Here is a 20,875-nt window from a genome sequence, read left to right as displayed (position 1 = left end):
CGTCAATCGGTAATCTGAATGAATTGAGATCGTGGACCTTTTGGCAGTTGTCCATCTGCATTTCGCCTTCAATTTGGTGCATAGGCAACATGCCTACCACGGATTGCGAATAATTATCTATTCGAAAACCATATATAGCCTCGCTCCATAAACTTCGATAGAACCAATAGACGAATCGTGAACCTCTTTACAAATATCGTCCACTCAAGTTCCGCCTTCAATATCGCCGCATAGGCAGCAAACATACCAGGAAGCGCGATTAGTTATGTATTCGTGAACTTATTGGTATCGTCCTGTACGCCGTGCTATACCTACTTAACTTTTTTTCTGGTACCATGCGTCTTTAATAAAGTTCGGCTTTATATTCATTCGTAAAATTCTACCACTCAAACTAGCAAAATCGCGATCTGATAAGTAGTATCCGCTTGCGTAAAATAAGAATTTTTAAAAATGAGTCCGCATTTTTTACATTGATTTTACTTAACTTGAATAGATTTACTCGCATGAACTAGTTGATTCAGTCGCTCGTGGCCATGGGCGATTCCACGCCCCCCCCCCCCCCTTTGCCTGAAAAAGAGGAGGAAGGAAAAGGAGAGGAAGGAAATAGGGTGGAAAGAAGAGTGAAGGACGCTTATATTTGATAATTTATTCATGACGAAATTGACTTAAACTGCATGTTAGATGATTTAAAATTTCGACAAATTTCTGGCTTAGCCAGAAAATCCCCCTCCGCCCTCCCGTTCGCAGTGTCTGGATCCGCCTATGTTGGTAGCAAGTACAGTAAATAATATCTTAAAAAAATTGAGGCGATAATTATCATAAAGTTGGCCAAATGCGGCCACAGTATTGGTGATTTTGAGAAAAATGCGTTTTTAATGCTGAAATTTACTCGAAGGCTCATGACATAAATAATGCGAACCTAACACCTGAATATTGAAGTGAACACACTGAGCCTCTAGTTGAGATACTTCAGTGGCGTCATCGTGGGGGGGGGGGGGGGGGGTTATCCCTCTCCCTGCGTCTCAGAAGGCCTAGATCCAAAAGAAGGAAAATTGGTCAAACTTGCCGAAATTTTTAATATTTTTACAACTTTTATTCGTAGGTTTTGAATTATAGCGTGAGCGAAGTAAATTTTTTTTCGGAGCATTAAAGGTTTAATTTGGTTTCACGAGCAAAAAAAAAAATAGTTCATCTACATCCCTCCCCTCTTCGCCAAGGCGTTGGTAAAAAATGACGCCACAGTACTGCTACAGCAAAAAAAAAAAAAAAAGAGGGGAAAAACAGCCCCTGCAATCAATCGTCAAAAAATTTACACCGGTGCGAAGGCTGCATGCAGTGTCTGCGTACGAGGAAGGCAAGAACATGATGGCTCTGGTTCAAGTGCTGGCAGGATGGCGGGGTGCAGAAAGGGCGCTTTGTCGAGGGAACGGATGTAAGGGCAATTTTTGTCTGCGGGCCGCCGCGCCGCGCCGCCAGGGCCGATGTCGGGGCCATTTTGCCGTTGTGGTCGAAATCGAAAATGCCTTCCCGGCTTTCCCCCCTCTTGTCTTTACGATGCAGTGTTGCATGACCGGTCGATGGTGTAAAAATTTCACGAGCCATAAAAATTAAATTTGAACATCAATCACCCACATTTATTCACGACTTTTCATGGAAATATCACAGACGGTCCTTCGAGTGTAATGCAGGTACTCCTCACACGAAGCATTAAGGCTTGCCTGGTAAAATTACTTGTATTTTCCACAATCATGAGTAAAGAAATTTTCATAATAAAAAAAAATGACGGCTGACCGAATAGTCATGTTTTTTCTTTTACTCGACTACGCTATGGCTACGCGCTGCTCAGTCGCTACTACTCATTCAAAAAACATATTTCCATTCAGCGGAAATTGATGCGCCTCACCGCCTCGCCTCGCCACCATCGCATCGCCGAAAATTCTATCGTGAATGGAATCGGGATGTGTGTTTTTTTATTCTGAGCACACTGTGTTTTTCCGATTGTTTTCAATTTTTTTCGCTTCGTGTTTGAATTATTATATTCGGTATTCAGTGGAACCCTCTTGTCGCGAGAATTCGGTTCAGTTTTCCTCAATTTTCCGCGGATAACGGTGAAAATTTCATTGTTTTTGGTCTGATGATCATCGCCATGCATGGCAACTCGAAGTGTGTCAAATTAGTGAAAAATTATCCCCTTTTCGTCTCCATCATGAAAATGCTTTACGTTACTACGTTGTGCAATTCCATTTTGTTATTGTGTTAATCATAAGTTTGTTTTTGCCGTCCCACGCGAGGTAATCACTGAATCGTGAGCCCACAATTTTCGTAACCTAACGTCTCGAAGTGTCACTTTACAAATTTGTAGTTTATGTTCTCTTGAAGTTGTCACGCGTTTTTAGTTCTCAAGTGTTCTTCACGTTTGTGCTTTGTTTCTTCCCATCTTGGCTTTTTCGTCGTGAGTAACATCTATCAAAACCCTCATTATCCTGTTGGGTCTCTGGAAAGATTCATGCAGGTTAGTATTTTTACTGCAAGTTCTCACATACTCTCTGAGTCTAAAATTTTCCCCACTGCAAAATTTTCCACCCACTTTTATTTTTCATTCTGATCAGCGATCTTGTCCTTATCTGTATTGAATAATGCTTAGTATAAGCAGTCGTAATTTGAGCTCTCCCCTACGGCGGAAAAACATGCAACTATCTTAGAACCGTACTTACTTTGCGACAATTTGTTACTGTAGGGACAACTGCGCCTACAGTCAAGGGTTTAAAATTCCTCATGAAAGTGACTAGTCCCTCATTTTCATGAAGTATTAGGCTTTCCACTGATGATAGAAGAGGTTGTATGGAGAATTATTTTAGTTCAAGATTAGGGTGTCCGCAACACAACTTATCAGTTTGAGCTAAAGAAACTGTGGCTATCAAATCATGGACTAATCCTCCACCACGGACTATTGATAGGCACAAAGTTAACTGTCACATGTTGTAAATTGACAAGAATTTGTTTCTGTAAATTAGCAGGTCACAAATCCAAATTCTCTGGAGTAAGTTACCATGTGATAAATTACTATCATCACACTGTTATTGTTTTTGTATCTATCTTTGTGACATGTTTGTTTTGAAAGGGGTAGAAATATTTAATCCTGAATGAAGTTTTACAAGATCATACAAGTGTTATTTCTGAACTTTATCAAGCTACTCCCTTCAGAGAGTTATCATAGCTCTTTCTAAAGTCTTCGTGCTGTTATATTTTCTGTTGCTCCGCACCTTAATTTCCTCTCCCTGGAACCTGGTTATTTCAACCTTAAGCACCTCAATCCACTCAAAAGATGGTGTTAGTAGGATTTACCTCAGAACTCCATGTAAGAGTCCTCAGAGACCGAAGGGAAATCTGTATGTCATTTACCGCGTTGGTTCCTTCCCGGTGAAGTGAAGCCTTGTTCTAAAATACCATAAATATTTTAGAGGCCTTCTTTTTATTCACATCACAGGCAGTTTTACACGGCTATTGAAATAAGTCCTATCAATGAGGTCTATCTTGGAAAGATGTTGCAAAGTTACCGGTAGCTGTGATCATAGTTTGTGAGCTAATGGAAATTTCATGCGAAAAAGCACCTTCCTGAGGGTCAGGGTGATAAATGTTTTTCATTCACTTGAGCATTGACAAGAAGGTTTCATGAGGTTGAAATTAAGATAGATTCTGACACGATATTTGAACGAAATTTTAATTACTTACTGAAAATGATGGTTTCATATACTTTTGTGAAGCAACTCAGTTATCAGTGAATTGTTCTTTCGATTAGCCATTCCAAATTCTCTTGCTTCTCATTGTGTTCATTAATAAATTTCACTGCATATCAGAGAGCTGCGATTTTACCTTCTATTTTTTATTTTTCTTTCGAACTCTTTCTCATCAAAGGGAGTTTTTTTCCTTTCATAATTTTTTACATGAATTAAATTGGAAGAATGAATCAGAAGAATCATGAATTAAAGAATGGAGAAAAAATTTCAATGAAACTAGGCACGATACCCCTCTCTGAAGCTTTATGTTTGATAAAACTTTTTTTTATTACCATCATAGCCCAACCACACAGTTAGAAAATAACTGTAATGTGAAATCATCTGTGTTTCTTGCTAGGTCATATAATGGTCCAATTTTTGCTTTCCGTTGCTCAAACATTTTTCTAAATGAAAATTTAGTCACAGAATATAAAACAAACTTAATGAAAGGTTTTTCATAACAAGGGGTCGAGTGTCGAGGAAAATTAGCACATGCAGTATGCACATGATCTACAACAATTCCAGCCCTATTACTTACTGCAGTTCTAAGGAAGAACGCCGTATGAGCCGGCAGATGTTGCCAAAGTTCCTTTGACAAATCACACATTTTTGAGTGTAGGTAGCCTTGAATGTATTTCTTTCGATTTTTCAAATAATTTTATTCGTAGTTTGATGTGAAGGGCCTGAAAATTTCAAGGAAAAATATTCAAAAATGTCTTCAAAAATAAATATTTTCTGAGAGGAAATTTGGCATCGTTCAAATGCTCATTAGGCGTTTTTTCTTAGCATGACAGAATATTCAGAGTGATCAGGATGGATTTAGTTTTGCAGAATTCATGCTCAAATTTTACCTATTATCTTCAGTTGATCTCTAGTAACGGTGTCTCTTCTTTTGTTTTTTCAGATTCTGCTGGATCTGCCTGAACTTTGGTCACCAAGCAGTGAGATTTTACATGCATGCTTTTATTTACTCTTTGCAGAAATTTGATACTTTTCCTTTACGTTTTCCTCGTTTTTCCTCAATATTTTTCTTGAAAGTTCCTCGTGTGAACTGAAAGTGCTGACTTGGAAGAAAAGAAAAGCTTTTCAAATATTTTACCTGCACTTATGAACAAACCTCAAAACTCTTTTACTCATTAACCAACTCGATGTTTCTTGCCTAGGCGAGTGGTAATGATGAAAGGGACAATTTATTTGGGGAAGCCGTCTTCATACATATTTTTCGAAGATGTGGCCACTAGAAGTTAATTCAAAGGAGAAGTTGCCGTCCTTTGACAATGAGCCCTTGTATTAAAAAGCCACAAAACTCTTGTCTCTTCATTTTAATCATGTCTTTTTCAGAACAACAATACATCATTTTCATGTAAGTGGGCCAAGTTGGTATCCCGAACTGTTGCAAATAGGGAGGGGGATTGTTTCCTCTTTCAGCAACTGCTGTATAAGTGCATGAGTACCTGGAAAATTGTAGATAAGCGAGTATGTTTTTGTCATACTCTTAAATTAAAATTTGAAAGTTGAATTGAATATCTTACTTAACAACATCATAATGTGAACATTAAATATTAATTTTTTCTTTGAGAGGAACCAGGAATAGGTATATTCCTAGGAGAAGAAAAACTCTGGATTGTGATGGAAAATAACTCTAAAGAAAGAATTGCTCCTTTATAAACTTCCAGACTTCTTCTTTCAACTTCCATTATTGATGTATGGAAGAGAAACATTTTTAGGAGGCTAATTATGTCTCCTCCTTTATATCTGTTGTTGTCCCCACTTAAAAAAACCAAAACAAAATAAATAAATACAATCATTTTCATAAGCCTTTTGTTCACTCAAGTATAGTTGAGGGATCATCCATAAAATCAGAGTAGTATTAATTGTTTTTATAATTTAGAACCCCTCTCCTAGACATTTCCCATATGTTTTCATTCCTTCCTCAAGAAAATATCAGATCTTAATTTTCGTTCTGAGTAAGGCATGTTTTGATTGGGGTAGATCCACTTAAATAACAAAGTCATTTAAGTATCAAATTTCTGCGTATTTTCTATTATGTTTTTTTTTTATTTTTTATTTATTTTTTTTATTCTTTTTTTTGTGAACTCTTTTAATTTTCCTCTTAATTTTTACTTCGTGGCTCTCCACCGAACTTGGAAGTTTATAGGTATTACCTACCCCCAAATATTCTTGAATAAAACTCCTTACTTTTGAAACGGTCTTTTTTCTAGTGTTGTAGCACATTTTGAAATAAAGTTTCGGCCGACATGTCTCTTAATGCGGAAGATTCGGATGTAACTGCCCAAATATGTGAAGCCCTTCTTGATCGTTAGTGTCATGCTCAGTTGTTTTGATAGTGATGTGTGAAGTGAGTTTCGAAAACCTTGGCTTTTAAGTTTCTTACCTATGATGGCATCAGATCAAAGTCATAAATCAACATGTTTGGGCTGTTCGGTGTTTTAAATTTGTGTGCGCGTGTGTTGTTTTTTTTTCTTAGTTAAGTGCCCCGTTATCGTCTAATGCAAGTGAAAAAAAAGTGTATTCCCTTCGGCAAATACACTGAAAGCTCTCCTCTCCGTGTTCGGTTCAAGTGCTCAATCACTGTCATTCAATCCACAGGGTTTTTCTAATTTCATGCAAATTTCTCCGTACCTAATTTTTTTTTTCCCAATCGAATTTTCCCAATAAAACTTGGGGGATGACCGCAGGTTAAATGCATTGACTGTCTGGTCCCTTCGTAATTTTATGGGACTCGCCTGAAATGAACTACAGAGCTCAATGTTTTTTAAAAATTCAATCCACAGGGTTGTTCTAATTTCATGCAAATTTCTCCGTACCTAATTTTTTTTCCCCAATCGAATTTTCCCAATTAAACTTGGGGGATGACCGCAGGTTAAATGCATTGACTGTCTGGTCCCTTCGTAATTTTATGGGACTCGCCTGAAATGAACTACAGAGCTCCCAACCCTGGAGCACATCATTGAGAAGCTCCTTTTCTCCTTAAAATGTTCGAAGTGATCCAATTTTGTAGACGCCCTTCTTGTACATTTATACGAGAATTTCCCGTGAAGTTTTTGCAACCTAGTCATTAGCCCTGATCACACTGTCAACATTCTCATCAAAATCTCAAGGTCACGCAGTTAGTATAAACCGGAAATGCCGTTACGACCAGTCAATGTTTCGCGGCCCGCTAATCATAGAGTCCCTTTATACTGAGAGTCAAGACAATTCGGCTCATGGATGTCACAAACGGGAATAAAGATTACAGAAATTGAACGTTTTTCGTAATCTTTGATCGGCCCATTCTCAAATGCCTTTCTCCGTTCCTCCTCTCATTCCGTTTGTTCCTTGCCGAACCCGTAATTCCCTGGTCCATTCCAGATTATAATCTTTGCAATTGGCGAAAATGTAATCTTTATTCCCGTTTGTGACACTGTGGAGGCCTAAAATACGGGAACCAATCAGAAATGGATTCAAATTGTCTTGACTCTCCAGTATAAAGGGACTCTAGCTAAACATTGACGGAAACAGATATGTGTTCCTTTCCGGTTTATATTACCTGTGTGGCCTTTAATGACGAAAATATCGTCTGCGTGACAAAGGCTTCTCTGCTAGTGGACTTACGACAAAATACGTATTTACTGCTCTTTGGCTTAGCGCGACAGTTCTGTCGCCGCAGGTGCAAGTGCTAAGCGGGATGGAATTCCGTCATCGTGTTGCGTCACGGACGCTGTGGCACGTCGCAGAAAAGCGATTTATATCGATTTCTTTTACGAGGTTTTTCACTTTGATGATCTGAATCCAGTTCGATAAAATGGAGAATCCCAATGGTGACATTTGACGTGCAGGACTGTAGGAAAACTCCCCCATTTGAATCTATGGTAAAGAATCTATTATTGAGGTGTTGCGAACACCCTGATAATCGATCCTTTTTCATAGGTCTAAATGTCAGATCGATCGATTTATCGCCAAGCACGACTCTCCCTATGGTTTACTCTCTTAATTTTGTCCACAGGATGAGGCGTATTGCTCTACATCGGTTTACCAGCCTAAGTTTAGGCGAAAAATTACCAGTCGAACTGTAGACGATTTTATTATGGGTGACGTCACCAATGGTATACTCCGTTATATCGAGTTGGATCAATGCAATAATAATGACATATCTACCTCCGATGCCAGCAATGAGAACAAATCGATATTAGCTAGCTTTTCTGTGACGTAATATTGATGGTAGTTTATCGATGCACCCGTACTTTTGTGACCCGCATTGTAAATACCGTGGTCAGTCAGAGCTCACACTTCGTTCTTTGCCAGCTTTGGACACCAAAATTTCCAATTTAATGTAAATTTTTGCCCAATGTATCAAACACAGGCGCAGAGGCATGTTCGACCTGACTTCTTGAGCCACCGTATGTGTGCCTCTGTAAAATCTAACCAAACCTATCCAAGTGTATCATAACGCACCACGTGCACAACTTTTTCTGAAATAGTTTGTGATTAATCATACAAGAGGGCGTATGTATAATTTTTTTCAAAATTATCTTAACTTCAATAAATTCGAAGGCACTTTTATAGTACATTCAAATACGGTGGAAAGGAGGCGAGAATCCACAATTTTAACCGCGAGGAACAGGCAAAGGAGATCAGTGTACGACACAGTAGTAATTTTCGAACCTGTCATTTTTCTTTCCACCCTTAAAACAATTTTAATATGAACCTAGGACCTGATTACTAAAAGGTTAAAGGCCCTCATGCTGTAAGGCTTCCAAGTCCAAGTTAAAGACTAGAAACTATCAGAAAAATTGATTCAGCATTTTGTCTCAGAATCTATCATACCAATCGTGAGTAGCCTGCCGCGATAGGGTTGGCATAGTTTTCCTAAATTTCAAGTCTTGCTTTCCCAGAACACATGGGATTGTGTAATTTCCACTCAAACATTGTATTTTTATTAGGAAACCGTATAGGGGCTTTTTGACTGCAAATTTTACTGATCGAAATTGACATAAATTAGTTCAAAAATTGCACTGTCACATCCTTGTAAGAAAACGAGTTGTTTGAGGCCGAATTTGAAGCGTCGAGTGGAACCCTCTTCCTCCGCTTGGGAAACAAAGGACTGTTCTGCCGTCTTAAGGAAAAACGCCGTATGAACATTCAAGAGTTACCAAATTTCCTTCGATAATATGTTTATTTTAAAGGGAAGTTACGAATATTTTCTTTGAAATTTTTAGGAGCTCTAGGTGAAATCTCAAACAAAATAATCCGAAAAATTGGAAGAAAAATATTAATAAGTCTACCCGGAAATGGGTGTCTTATCAAAGGAAATTCGGCAACGTCTGAAAGTTCATACGGCGTTTCTTCTCAGCACTGCAGTGTTCGTCTTGCGAGAAGTTCTCCGACCTCTAAAAGTCCTCTCCTTTTAGGACCTCCACTTTTTTTGTCGTTTCCCAGGCGGAGGAACGTAACGGTCTAGCTTGACACTTCCCAGACCCCTTGTTAGGTACATGTCAGGAACCTCTTTACCGTCCCCCTCCCCCATTCCCTACCACCTGACTTCTTTCTGAGGCACGTTGTGGCAAGGTTGGCAGTAGCCGCTTCCCATGAAATCACGGTCATTTGCCAGATCCTGGGGGTCCTCCAGTGTCCTCACGGTCACATATTACAAATTCGAAATTTTGCTTGAAAACAATCGTTACGCTCGTGCGAGCCCGACCAAAATTCGGCAACTGTAGGCCATCCATGGATGAGTTGCCCCTTTCCCCGCTGCTCGCCGTCGTCGTCGACGCGCTCGCGCTACCGTTGTTGCTCACGTTCGCGCTTGAGGAAATTAATCTATTCGAGGTGATGCGATTCCAAGAAACCCAATGAAAACGATTTCCAATAATCGAGCGGATTTTTCTCCTCTCTCCTCCTGATTGCGAGTATCGGTAGCTCACTCAAATTCCACGTTACGCTATCTCCTACTTTTTGTCTTTTTGCGAGTCCCCCGAGCCAGCGGGCTCATTCTTGAAATTGATGGACAAAGCTATAGACAAAGAAGATATAGGGAGTTTAGAGCGTTTCTATCGGTTAAAATGGTCGGTTCTTTTAGACCAAGGGTAAAAATGATGGACTACCTAGAGGGTATCTCATGGGTTGCCGTTAGTGAGTCTGTTACCTACCTCTTTTGTCCATTGCAACCACCCGCTTCCACCAATAGGATCCCTCTATATCTCTTTGGTCTTCTTTGTCTATCAAATTCAATAACCGGCCCGCAGCGGGCTGATTTTGCAAATGAAAGACAAAGCGATAGACTAAGAAGACAGTGGAAAAATTAATGGATATTGTTGGTTGAAACAGGTGGTTGTCATAGACTATGGGGTAAAATGATGGACCAAGTATGCGGTCTCTCGTGGTTTGCCGTTGACCCCATTACTTACCTCCTTCGTCCATCACAACTACCCACTTACGCCAAAAACACCTTCACAATCGATTAGTCACCATAGTATTGCGTAAACTTTTTATGATAAAACCTATTTCTTGTGCTTTAATTCTTACCCTCTTAATTGGTCAATGAATACCGGGTAAACCTGGAAAATTGTCATGGAATTCGCGAAAAATTTGCAGATCATATTTGATTCGTAAAATTTTGGTCGTACCTAGAATTGTTTATTGAAAATTTTAATGGAAATTGCGGGACTATCAGGGATTTATTTTCATTTGTGACCTGTAGAAACGGACCTTATCCTCTAGGAGCAAATTTCCATCAACTTCTTGAATATGCATGAAGGAAGAAAATCTGGAAATTTTGACGCAAGTTTGACCCAGAGTTGAAGGAGATACGAGTCCCGAGGTTGCAAGACTAAAATTCCTAGGCTCTTAAAAACGTGGTTTTAGTTTGTAAAGAATTTGATGTAGGTAAATTCTCCTCAGGAAGATAAGGTCTCTTTTCACAGATCCAGTCAAATTGTATTTTATTTTATTTATTTGTGTATTTTATTTATTTTTTCAACACATCGACGGGAAGCTCCTTTAGATTCGTATAACCCAATTTATGTCAAGGAGACAAACGTGTATGCTACTGTGCCAAGGAAGAACGCCGCACGAGCCTCCAGGCGTTGCCATATTTTCTTCAGTAAAAACGAATTTACGTGGAAAATTGTGAATATTTCTCTTCAGATTTTTCAGACAATTTTTGTATAATTTCTGGAAGTTTCATGAAAAAATATGCATACTTTTTCTCACAAATACATGTTGTATCCGAAGAAATTCGACAATTCTCTACTGTTTTACGGCGTTTTTCCTTAGCACGGCAGTATGTAAATGGTGCGTAATGCTGAATGCTTAACGCCTAACGCGGGAAACCCATCTTTTGGCGGATAACGCGTTGCGTCGGGGGAAAGGTGCACCTAATTGAGGCGGCACGACGCCTCCCGAGGCAATCGGCTCAATTCCGCTGTTGCACCCTTAATCACTAGAAAGCGGCCTTAGCTTCAAATGACACAACCGTTGACAGTCGTTTGAGCCTCCAGTTCCGCAGCGGTCGGCCGTGTCGCTCCGTCGCGTCGTCCGCAAAAGATCCGCGAATCGTGTTTTCGCGAGCGAGAGTGGTGCATCGTCGCGTCGCCGCGTCGTCGTGAGTAATACGGGGATTTACTGCGGTCCCGGGGCCGCCCGGTGGGTATTTTCCCCCCTCGCCGCCCCCCCCCCTCCCCCCGGGCCACGGCAGGTCACCGGTATTTTACCGACGAATGAGTAATGTCGAGCGGCTTTTTTCTCCCGCCGGAGACTTTGCGAGGAAACATTTAGTGAGCCGTCGGAGACGAATCTCAAAGGTGCGATCAGTGAGTCTCGAGTAATGTCCACCGAGCTGGGGACCAACACATTTCAGAAATGGACCGCTAGACAGGGTAAGATTTCAACCTCCTCCAGCCGTCTTTCGTCGAAATTTCACGCTGAACATAAACTGCCGCGCTAGAGGCCGCGCCGAATAAGTTTACGCACTTTTAGACTGCGACAGAAGTTCCGCCATCTTGCTTCTTGCGTTTACTTCACATGTAGAAGTGACGTCAGACGGTCAGACGATCTTCTGTCGCAGTATAAAAATGCGCGAACTTATTTGGCGAGGACTCCAAGAAAGAACGCCTTGTGAACATTCAAATATTGCCAAAATTCTTCCAAAAAAGTTTTTACTTTTGAGAACAATATGCGTTTGTTTTTTTCTAAATTTTCAAACAGGTATTTCAGATCAAATTGTGAACAGAATTGTTTGGGAAATTTGGAAGAGAATAGGTATTCATATTTTTCGCAGTGGATTTATTAGTTATTAACGGAAATATGGCAACGTCTGAAAGCTCATAAGACGTTTTTCCTTAGCACGGCAGAAGCACTGACCGCAGAAGGGGCCGGAGAGGTGCTATTAGTGGTGACGTCACCCTACGGATTCCCCCAATTTTCCAATTTGATCCGAACTGTAGTAAGAACATAGGTATCTATCCCCTTTCAGTGCTGCCAATGCGAATAAATGCGACTGAGAGGTTTATAATTTTCTATTAATCGATAGTGAATAAATGAGTAAACAGTTAATCGAAATTTCAACAAACCATTAACTAATCACGAATCGAAAAACTTTATAGTTTGTCGTTTCCATCAGAATCAGTGTTTTTCTACTTCCCAATCCCAATCGCGAATGAACCAAAATCAACACTATTCAAATGGGCCATCGAATACAATCTCATCCAACATGCAAACACTTAGTGTTTAGCAAGAAAAATTGTCCGTTTCCTCTCATTTGTGAAACCTGAGAACCTCTCACGAAAATTGCAGCCCTCAGAAAAAATCATTCCATGTCAAAACACGTATTTATGAATTTTTAGTGTCCGGTTTACCTTGAGTAGACTTCATTTCTTGTTAATACATGCATACAGAAAACGCTATTTTTTATATTTATGAGTTTAATTTGAAAATTTGCAATATGTTCACCGTAATCTGCGTGAAATTTTGGCGAAGGAATGTGCGTATGGTCGTTAATTTTGTACCCTGTGTTGTGGGTCATTTTTGCCGCTTATGTTCGTTTGTGGCCGGGGGTAAGCGTAAAGTTTCGATACCGAGTTCTTTTATTGGGATTATCGAAACATCAGTTACGAACAGAAGTCATTTTCCACGATCAGTCCATTGTTTGAGAACACAAATGAGTGTATCCTCCTGTCAAAACTTTTTTGTTTTTCTTGCAACTCTACGGTGTCATCCGAGCAGGTAGTTGTGCTCCAAAATTCCTAAGGGTTCAATATAGGGTGGTTAGGCTAGATAATGCGTTTAAGTGTGGGTTTTAAGAGTCTGTCTCTTGATTTTCGTTTTCATCGCTTGGCAGAGAAGAGCATTCGTTGGGGTCTCACGTTTTGATCATTCAGATTTTTTAAAATGTTACCTAGTCAGGTTAGATCATGCGTGTAAGAGCGTTCTGTCATGCGGTTTTCACAGATGTAGCATTTTTCTTTCCTCGGCGTGAAAGAGTCCCCGTGCGTCCAAAACTAAAAATCCTTAAGTTTTAGCTCTCTTTTTGTTGCTTCAAACCTTCAGCTTTGAAAAAAAACTCGGCGGCTCTGCATTAAAAATGGTGAGCTTCTTTCAGGCGTAAGTCTGCGAAAAAGGTCATCGACGCAGGAATTAAACTTTCGGATGAATCGAAAAGATCTTCCTGTTTCCCACCAGTATTGCACGCAAAGCTGAAACAGGTTGCTTTATAAGAGGCACTTGCGATTTCACGCACTGCCGCTAAAATACTGTTGACCGTTGCAGTGCCGCCGCCATCAGTTTAAGTTCGAGCCGTTAACGAGTGTTGATAATAACCTGAGGTAGATAATGCTTTAATGAGTCGCAACCAGGTTATTTTTACCCTTTCCCTTCGTCCTCAAACTCTTTACTCCTTCTACCTCTCATTTCATTTTTGAGTTTGCATCGGTCTTCAAGTTGCCAGAAATATGGCTCGAAAACTAAAAAGTTTCCACTCTAATGGAGAGACCGCCCACCGCCCCCGAAGTGACCAGCGAGCTGATCTTTGAAATTGGTACACAGAGTGATAGAGGATCGCCCCCCCCCCTTTTCACCCTTAGAAAGCTACACTGGAAAAAAAACACATCGGATCTAGAGTCCAGACTCTTGAAAACATTGACAAGAAAAAATACTCTTGATTCAATCTGGATTTTTGCTTGAATCAAAACGAAATCCGCTTAAATCAAGAGGCTTGGTTCTTGATTTAAGCTAGATTCTGATTGAATCAAGAGTACTTTTTCTTGTCGATGTTTTTAAGAGTCTTGACTCTAGATCCAATGTGTTTTTTTTTTTCCAGTGTACGCATTTTATGGAGGACCACTGACTTAACCTTATGATGGTGTCTTATAAGTTTTCGGAGTTTTCCTTACTTCTTATGGTTATGGCCGTAAATACTCCAGCCATAAATGGAGAACCAAGCAGTCTAAAGCCGCACATCGAAGTAGGTGGAGGATTTTCCTGTAGAATTGTTCTCTGCATGCGGTGGCAGATCCAGTGTGTGGTTGCGGTGTTAGGAACCTCCTTTCCTCGAGGGCAGTTAAAATTGCAAAATTTGAAGGAAGAACTCTCGCGGAACTCTCATTCGTTCGTTGGAAATTCAGATCTTAACCTCATTTCCCTGAATTTTTCTTCAATGTCCGTATCGAAAGGAGTAGCAGTGAAAGTGGTAAAAACGAATTAAAAGAAGACAGGAATTGATGGAGCAATGTGTTTTCTTAGAAACAAAATAATTACAACCAGCCGTGTCACTATATTAGTCTCATCGGAGACATATCGGAGGGAGCTTCTGGTTTTTCATATGACTATATTATTCATTGTACTTTTTTTTCTTTTTTCGTTTCTTTTTGCCTCCTGGTTTCTTATTTTTCTGCTCTTTTTAACTAGAGAAGGAAGCAGTCCCCTTCCCTGGATCCGCCACTTGTTCTGCGTAAAATCAAAACTCTTAGTAGGTTTAGACTCAGTTTCTTTCAAAACGTTCAAGATTCTCATTGGAGAGAATTTTTTTTTTTAAATATATATTTTTTTATTTGCGAAGACATTTCCTCGTTCGGTCCCAGTGAAAGACTCTTGTTCTCTCGGCTTGAATATATCTCGGCTCGGACTTTTGGGACTTTTTTCCTGCCAGGACCCGCGAGATCGGTCCGTGTCATCGCTCCGGTTACTGAAATGAGGCCGGCATTTTGCTCCAATCGGAAGGGGCTCATCGCTTTATTGCCATTTAGGCATTAATTTTAAGCATTATTATTTCCTCGTCCCGTTACTTCTCGCCTCCGGAAAGGAGTCATCGTCAAATCGCAACTTTTCCCTCGCATTCCGTGTTCGTGAGCAACGGACCACCCCCAGAGATGCCAATTGAAATTTCAACGATTTTTCAGGGGCTGGATACACAACCCGCCACAATTATTCGATAGTTCTATGAGAAACTTCAGGAGACTCATATTTTACTGTTTTTATGCGTTTTATGGCATGTATACGTAGGCGTTGTCAAATTTCCTCTGACACAATCTTCATTTTTTACTATACTTATGGAAATTTGTATTTGAAATTTCAAGACTTGCTAGATTTAATCGTTAATGAAACTTCTAGAAAATTGTTGAGGAAAATATCCATTAATCATCGAGAAAGTTCGCTTTGTGTCAAGGGAAATTAGCCACGCCTGTATGTTCATACGGCGTTTTTCTTTTCAGAACGGCTCAATTCTAAAAAAAGTGAATGAAAGGTCGTTGGGAAACCTAGCAATGGCTTAAAAAAAAAATCCTCACCAAAATTAAATCCATGTACGTGCATCTCAACTGTTGTCCTGGCGTGAGAGTTTATTTTGTCTGAAGGTTCGTGTTTTAAGTGTCAGAAAAAAAGGAACAAAAAACATAAATTAATGAAAGATGGAAGTAAATGATGTTCAAAGCCCAATGTCGCCATAAAACCTTGTGTTATAGGATGATTTCCTTGGTAACTTCAATTATTTTGGTTGTATAGGACTTTAACACATGGGCTTTCTTCTAAACTTGTCGCGGATGTACATCTCCGATTATTAATTTACCTCCACTCAATTGTAGTGGTCGGAAAAAGCGATACCGTTTTTCTCTTTCTTCTATGTTTAGACGAATGAAAATCAAAGGTAGGATAAAGAGGCGTCAACTCGTTTATCTTATCAACTTGTTTCCACACCAAAGTGAAGGTACTCACACTGGTGAATATTAGCTTTTGATCGGTTTTGTTTGGGTGGTTCGGTGGAGATGCCAATTTTAGATGGGATGCACGGACATGGACGGACCTTGTTTCCCAGACGGAACCGACCGAAGGGTGAATGGACACCTAGTCGTGATGACACTTAAAATACGAATTTTCCAGACGAACCTCCCGGTGGCGCAGCGTGCTTTGCGATGTATCGATTGACCTCCTTCTTAAACCTATGGAAAAGGATCGATACACAGGGTGTTCGCAGCGAACATCTCATTAATCGATTCTGTATTATAGCTTCAAATGGGGAAATATCGATAGTTATAATGGATTATTCACGCCTTACCAATGGAATCTCCCTCAAATTCTCACGCCCGGATGATTATGTTAGGAAAATGGTCTAAATATCCTTTAAGGTTTACTTTTAGCCGAGGAGCTAATTCATTTTTGTTTTATTCTCTTTATTTGCCGTTTTGAGTGTATAGGACATTTGGAGCGAAAAATGGACTTCATCTCGTAATTCGGAACTAAAATTTCTGGTTCATCCGTAAAAAAACTTAAGTGCGTAGGGAAACGAATGGTACATACATTCTTTCTGAACTGAGCTGGGGATTGTAGTTCCATATTGCAAAATGGGGTCCAAATGCTTGTGCAAACTACTTCAAATTAAGTCTTTTTAACCTCAAATCGTCGTTTCTTGGACAAAGGACCGTAACTCCAATTCGAGGTTGCAAAATTGACCCAAACAATTTAATTTTTTACAAGAATATACCTGTGCAATTTTTGTCGAAAATTTTTGCGATTTTTGTGTAAGATCAGAAGAAAAATCAATGAAATTTTCAGTCAGGAGTGCCCACGATCCTCTTGAGAAAAATGCGATTGGATGTGCCCCGAGAAAAAGCTATGGCTTATAAGCCACTTAGTGGTCCTTATGGAACACATTAACAGTCGTAAGTGAACTAATGATTATCGGTCTGTGAACCATACTGTGGCAGCTCGCACCATAGTATGGTACGTATACCTTAACTAAGGTATTGTACTATAATTATATGTTGCCTTCACTACTATTAGTGGTGGCCCACATGAACCACTAAGCAATAGATTTCTCTCCGTGTGGGAAATTTGGCAATATTGAAATGTAGTTCCGCTCTTTCGCGAGGGGAACGACGAAATGTCAGGGAATTTTACCACAATCTTTGTCAGTGGAACCAATCAAAGGACATGAATTTTCATTTTCCGAATTCAGTGGCAACCCCGACTACCGGTGGTCGGTTAGGATTGATTATTTTACCGAGGGTTTTTTCCCGCGAGTGAGACGCGTTTCCGCCGCGGGTCTCGGAGTGGGCGGGGGGGGGGGGGGGGGGTTGCATCCCGCGCAAGGCGACGCGCGAAAAAGCCGAGTTCTCACGGAGGCAATTTGCATTGGCTCATTAGAGACGAGCAAAAGCGCGTAAGGTTTAATTAGAAGTGAGAAATTCCGATCGGCGTCGAATCCAAATCAGGGAGAGCGCGTCGCGGGTTCGTCACCGGATCGCGGGTTATTTACGACCGATTCCAGACTCTTATCCGTTTATTTGATTAGCTTGCAGGATACCACAGCGCCCGTTGCCAAACTGGTTCCTTTGCCCACCAGTGGCGTGGCGTCAGGGTTGCAGGCGTGAAATGGAAATTATGAAAGATTGGAAATTTCCGTGAAATACTTCATGAAATTTCACGGACTGTGAAAAATATCATATTTCTCAGGGATTAGAGTATGCAACCCGCACTGAAATACACAAACAAAACGACAGGCACAAGTTTTACATTTTGCGAAACATGAAAAGGAACTGGTATTTTTCAATATTTTTCATAAATTTCTGAAATTTCATGAAATATTTCAGGTGAAATTTCAAGATTTTATTTTTCATGAAATTGTGCCACCCTGCATGGCGTGCTTTGCGATGTGTCGATTGATCTACCATTTATACCTATGGGAAAGGATGGATAAACAGGGTGTTTGCAACGAACGCCCTACTAATCGATTCTTTACCATAGCTTCAAATGAGGGAATATCGATAATCAGTCATTCGCGCGTCACTGTTGCCGACCGGTGTTCCAGTCCTTTACGTTCAAAATACTCTCAAATATTTTTTCGTATTGGCGCCTAAATAATTGGAATCGTGGCCGAGGTTGGTGGCTAAATATTCGCGGTCAGCTAGCTATAAAAACGCTGAAGCCCAGACTTTCTTTTTGATCGATACTAAAATCTATTAGTGACTAGAGTGCCTGGATATGAATTTGTCGAAACATGGAGTCCTTTGAGCCCTATAAGGGTAGCCAAAAAGGAAGTCTGCAACGTCGCAAACCGAGGTACGTGGTCTGGTAGTTTCACCGTCGATGAAGCGTGACATTTAAGGTGATACCACTATTCGACCACGTGGGAGCCCGTTTTGCCTATACTAGAAATTGAAGGCGCATCGACATGTCGTCAAAGTCGCTTCTCGACGCTCACGTTCAGCAGTATTCTTTGGTTCTCCGAGTTGGCGTGACATTTTCGGTAAACCGCTGTTTGACCACGTGAAAAACCAAAGTTCTACTACTGCCGTACTAAGGAAGAAAGCCGTATGAACATTCGAGAGTTGCCAAATTTCCATTGATAAAATGTTTATTTTTGAGGAAAATTATGTATATTTTTCCATGAAATTTTCAGAAGTTTCAGATCAAATTCCGAACAAAATTTTCCGAGAAGTTGGTAGAAAAATATCTTAAAATTTTCCTGAAAATCAATGATTTGTCAGGAGAAATTTGGTAACGCCTGAAGGCTCATACGGCGTTTTTCCTTAGCACAGCAGACTACACCATCCGAAAAAATCATTCAAGGGCTCCCCAAAATTTTTGCGCGAGCCGAATATTATCAAGCCCTGGAGTAAAGTTGAAGTGCGGGAATTTTTCCCTGCCGAGTCTGAAGACGTCCTTTAGGAAGATGACGGGAGGCGGGTGCAACGGGGAGCAGTGCGCAGTGCCAAGATTAGGAGCCAGGAGCAGCGCGGTCTGCGCGGCGTTATCCGGAGTCAGTCGCTCACAATCGGTCGCCCGAGTCATTGTCCTGTTATCTTCCGAAGAAAAAAGTGGTATTAAGGAAGGCAGGAAAAAATCCAAGAAAGTAAAAAGGAAGTGAGGCCGTTATTGAAAGGGGGAGTGTGGGTGGGGGAGGGTACGCTGGGAGAGCTCTCCTCCGCCCCGCCCCTCGCGCTCATTCCCATTCTTTTGAGTGATTACACGCCTTACTCCGTACCGGCCCCGGTGCGCACCGCACAGTGGAACCAACCAATAGAATAAGTCGGACATGACATTTTTGGCTATTTCAAATTTTGTTGTTTATTTGGTCATAAATTCAATTTCAAGGAGTACTAAAAAAAAAGTTTACGAAAAAACAAATGGAGCCTCTTCTAAACTTCTTTGTTTCACATTTTCGAAATTAGAAACTTTCAAAGTTTCCAAACCTTGTCCGACCTCTCCTATTGACTTGGTCCAGTGTGCGCCGTGCGGCGCTCCACGGATTGAACGTCAGTCATTTGAGGATTACGAAGTCATCCTCTGTCGAAATGCATCAGAAAGCTCTCGATTTCCAGTTTTCCACCGTACTCACCGGTGAGACGGAAATTTCGATCGTACGTTCCGAAGAAAATTTGTTAAATCAATTTTATAAATTAAGGACCTTTTTCGGTAAAAACAGGGTTGCCACAGTAAGGGAACACCGGGAAAACCGGAAAGTGTCGGGGAATTTTACCGAAATGTGTCAGGGAAATCAGGAAAATGTCAGGGAAATCCAGTTTCTAAATTCTGTGGCAATCCTGTAAAAAGGCGCGAGGCTTGCAATGCTGCTAAGATTGTGCAACTTTTATAGCGTTTGTGGCGATGAAATTTATTCTGAGTCGACTTACTTCGTTACAATGGTGAGAAAAAACTCGGCGCGATTCAGGGAAAAATTCATAGTAGCACTGTCGGAAAAGTTACTCACAACTAAAGAATTACGTTGCACAGCTTTAGCAGCATTGGAAGTCTCATACGCCCTTTTATCAAAAAATTCCTCAATTTATAACAAACTGTTTTTGATCTAAAGATATGAGACAATGCTCACAAAACCAAGATGTTCGGCGACGGCTAACTTTCGAGTTGTTTTGATATGATGTTTCTTACGATCTCATGAGTAGTATTATGTTTTTATTTTTTTTTTTTAAAAATCATTTATAGCAAGACAATGTAACCGACACTTTGTGTTCATGTAAAGAGCCGAACATAAAGTAACCTAGACGTGCGGTTAATATTTTTTCGTTAGTTTTTCTTTGAGTTACATGGACGTAATCTTTGTGTTAAAAATGTGCAACTTCGTTAAATAATCAGACGCGAGCCTCCATGGTTACGATCTTCTGTGAGGGAAACGGCGAATTATTAACACCGCACCAGCATGCAGCATTGGCATTTATAAATTGGGGGAGAATGACATTTGATGGAATCTGCCCATGCAGAAATAAATCCTCTGGCGTGCACACAAAAGTAAGCGCGTATGTCGCCCCGAAGCTGTTGTCTTTTTACTATTACACAAAAATTTGGAGGAGGAAGTTTTCTTTCGTCGCCCTAATAATGAGGCTTATCGACATATTATCGACATTCGACAGCCACAAGGCATTTAATTGCAAAATGCCCGTACTCAATCAATGAATTTTTTAATGTCAATGAATGAATTTAAGACGATTTGTAAGTAAATATGTTTATACCTATCAGTACCTTTATTTAGAAAATGACGTTTTTGTGAAGCCAAATGTGCAAAAAGCAAAAGAATAAATAAATAAAAATAAATAAATAAAACATCGAAGCTTTTGTTTACATGAATCTAGGTTCAGTTTTTTTCACCATAAACT

At 40.3% G+C, this 20,875-nt stretch overlaps 1 protein-coding gene across 7 annotated transcripts in view; it reads right to left on the bottom strand.

Annotated features, from left to right (window-relative positions):
• Positions 1-20,875, bottom strand: part of LOC109037149 (uncharacterized) — a 549,607-nt gene that overhangs the window by 332,451 nt on the left and 196,281 nt on the right. The gene's annotated exons all lie outside the window — the stretch shown is intronic.

The sequence above is a fragment of the Bemisia tabaci genome, chromosome 1 (assembly GCF_918797505.1).
Source record: "Bemisia tabaci chromosome 1, PGI_BMITA_v3".
In the NCBI taxonomy this organism is placed as follows: domain Eukaryota; kingdom Metazoa; phylum Arthropoda; class Insecta; order Hemiptera; family Aleyrodidae; genus Bemisia; species Bemisia tabaci.
Note: the sequence above shows the minus strand (reverse complement) of the source record. Positions and strands in the feature narration are given on the sequence as shown.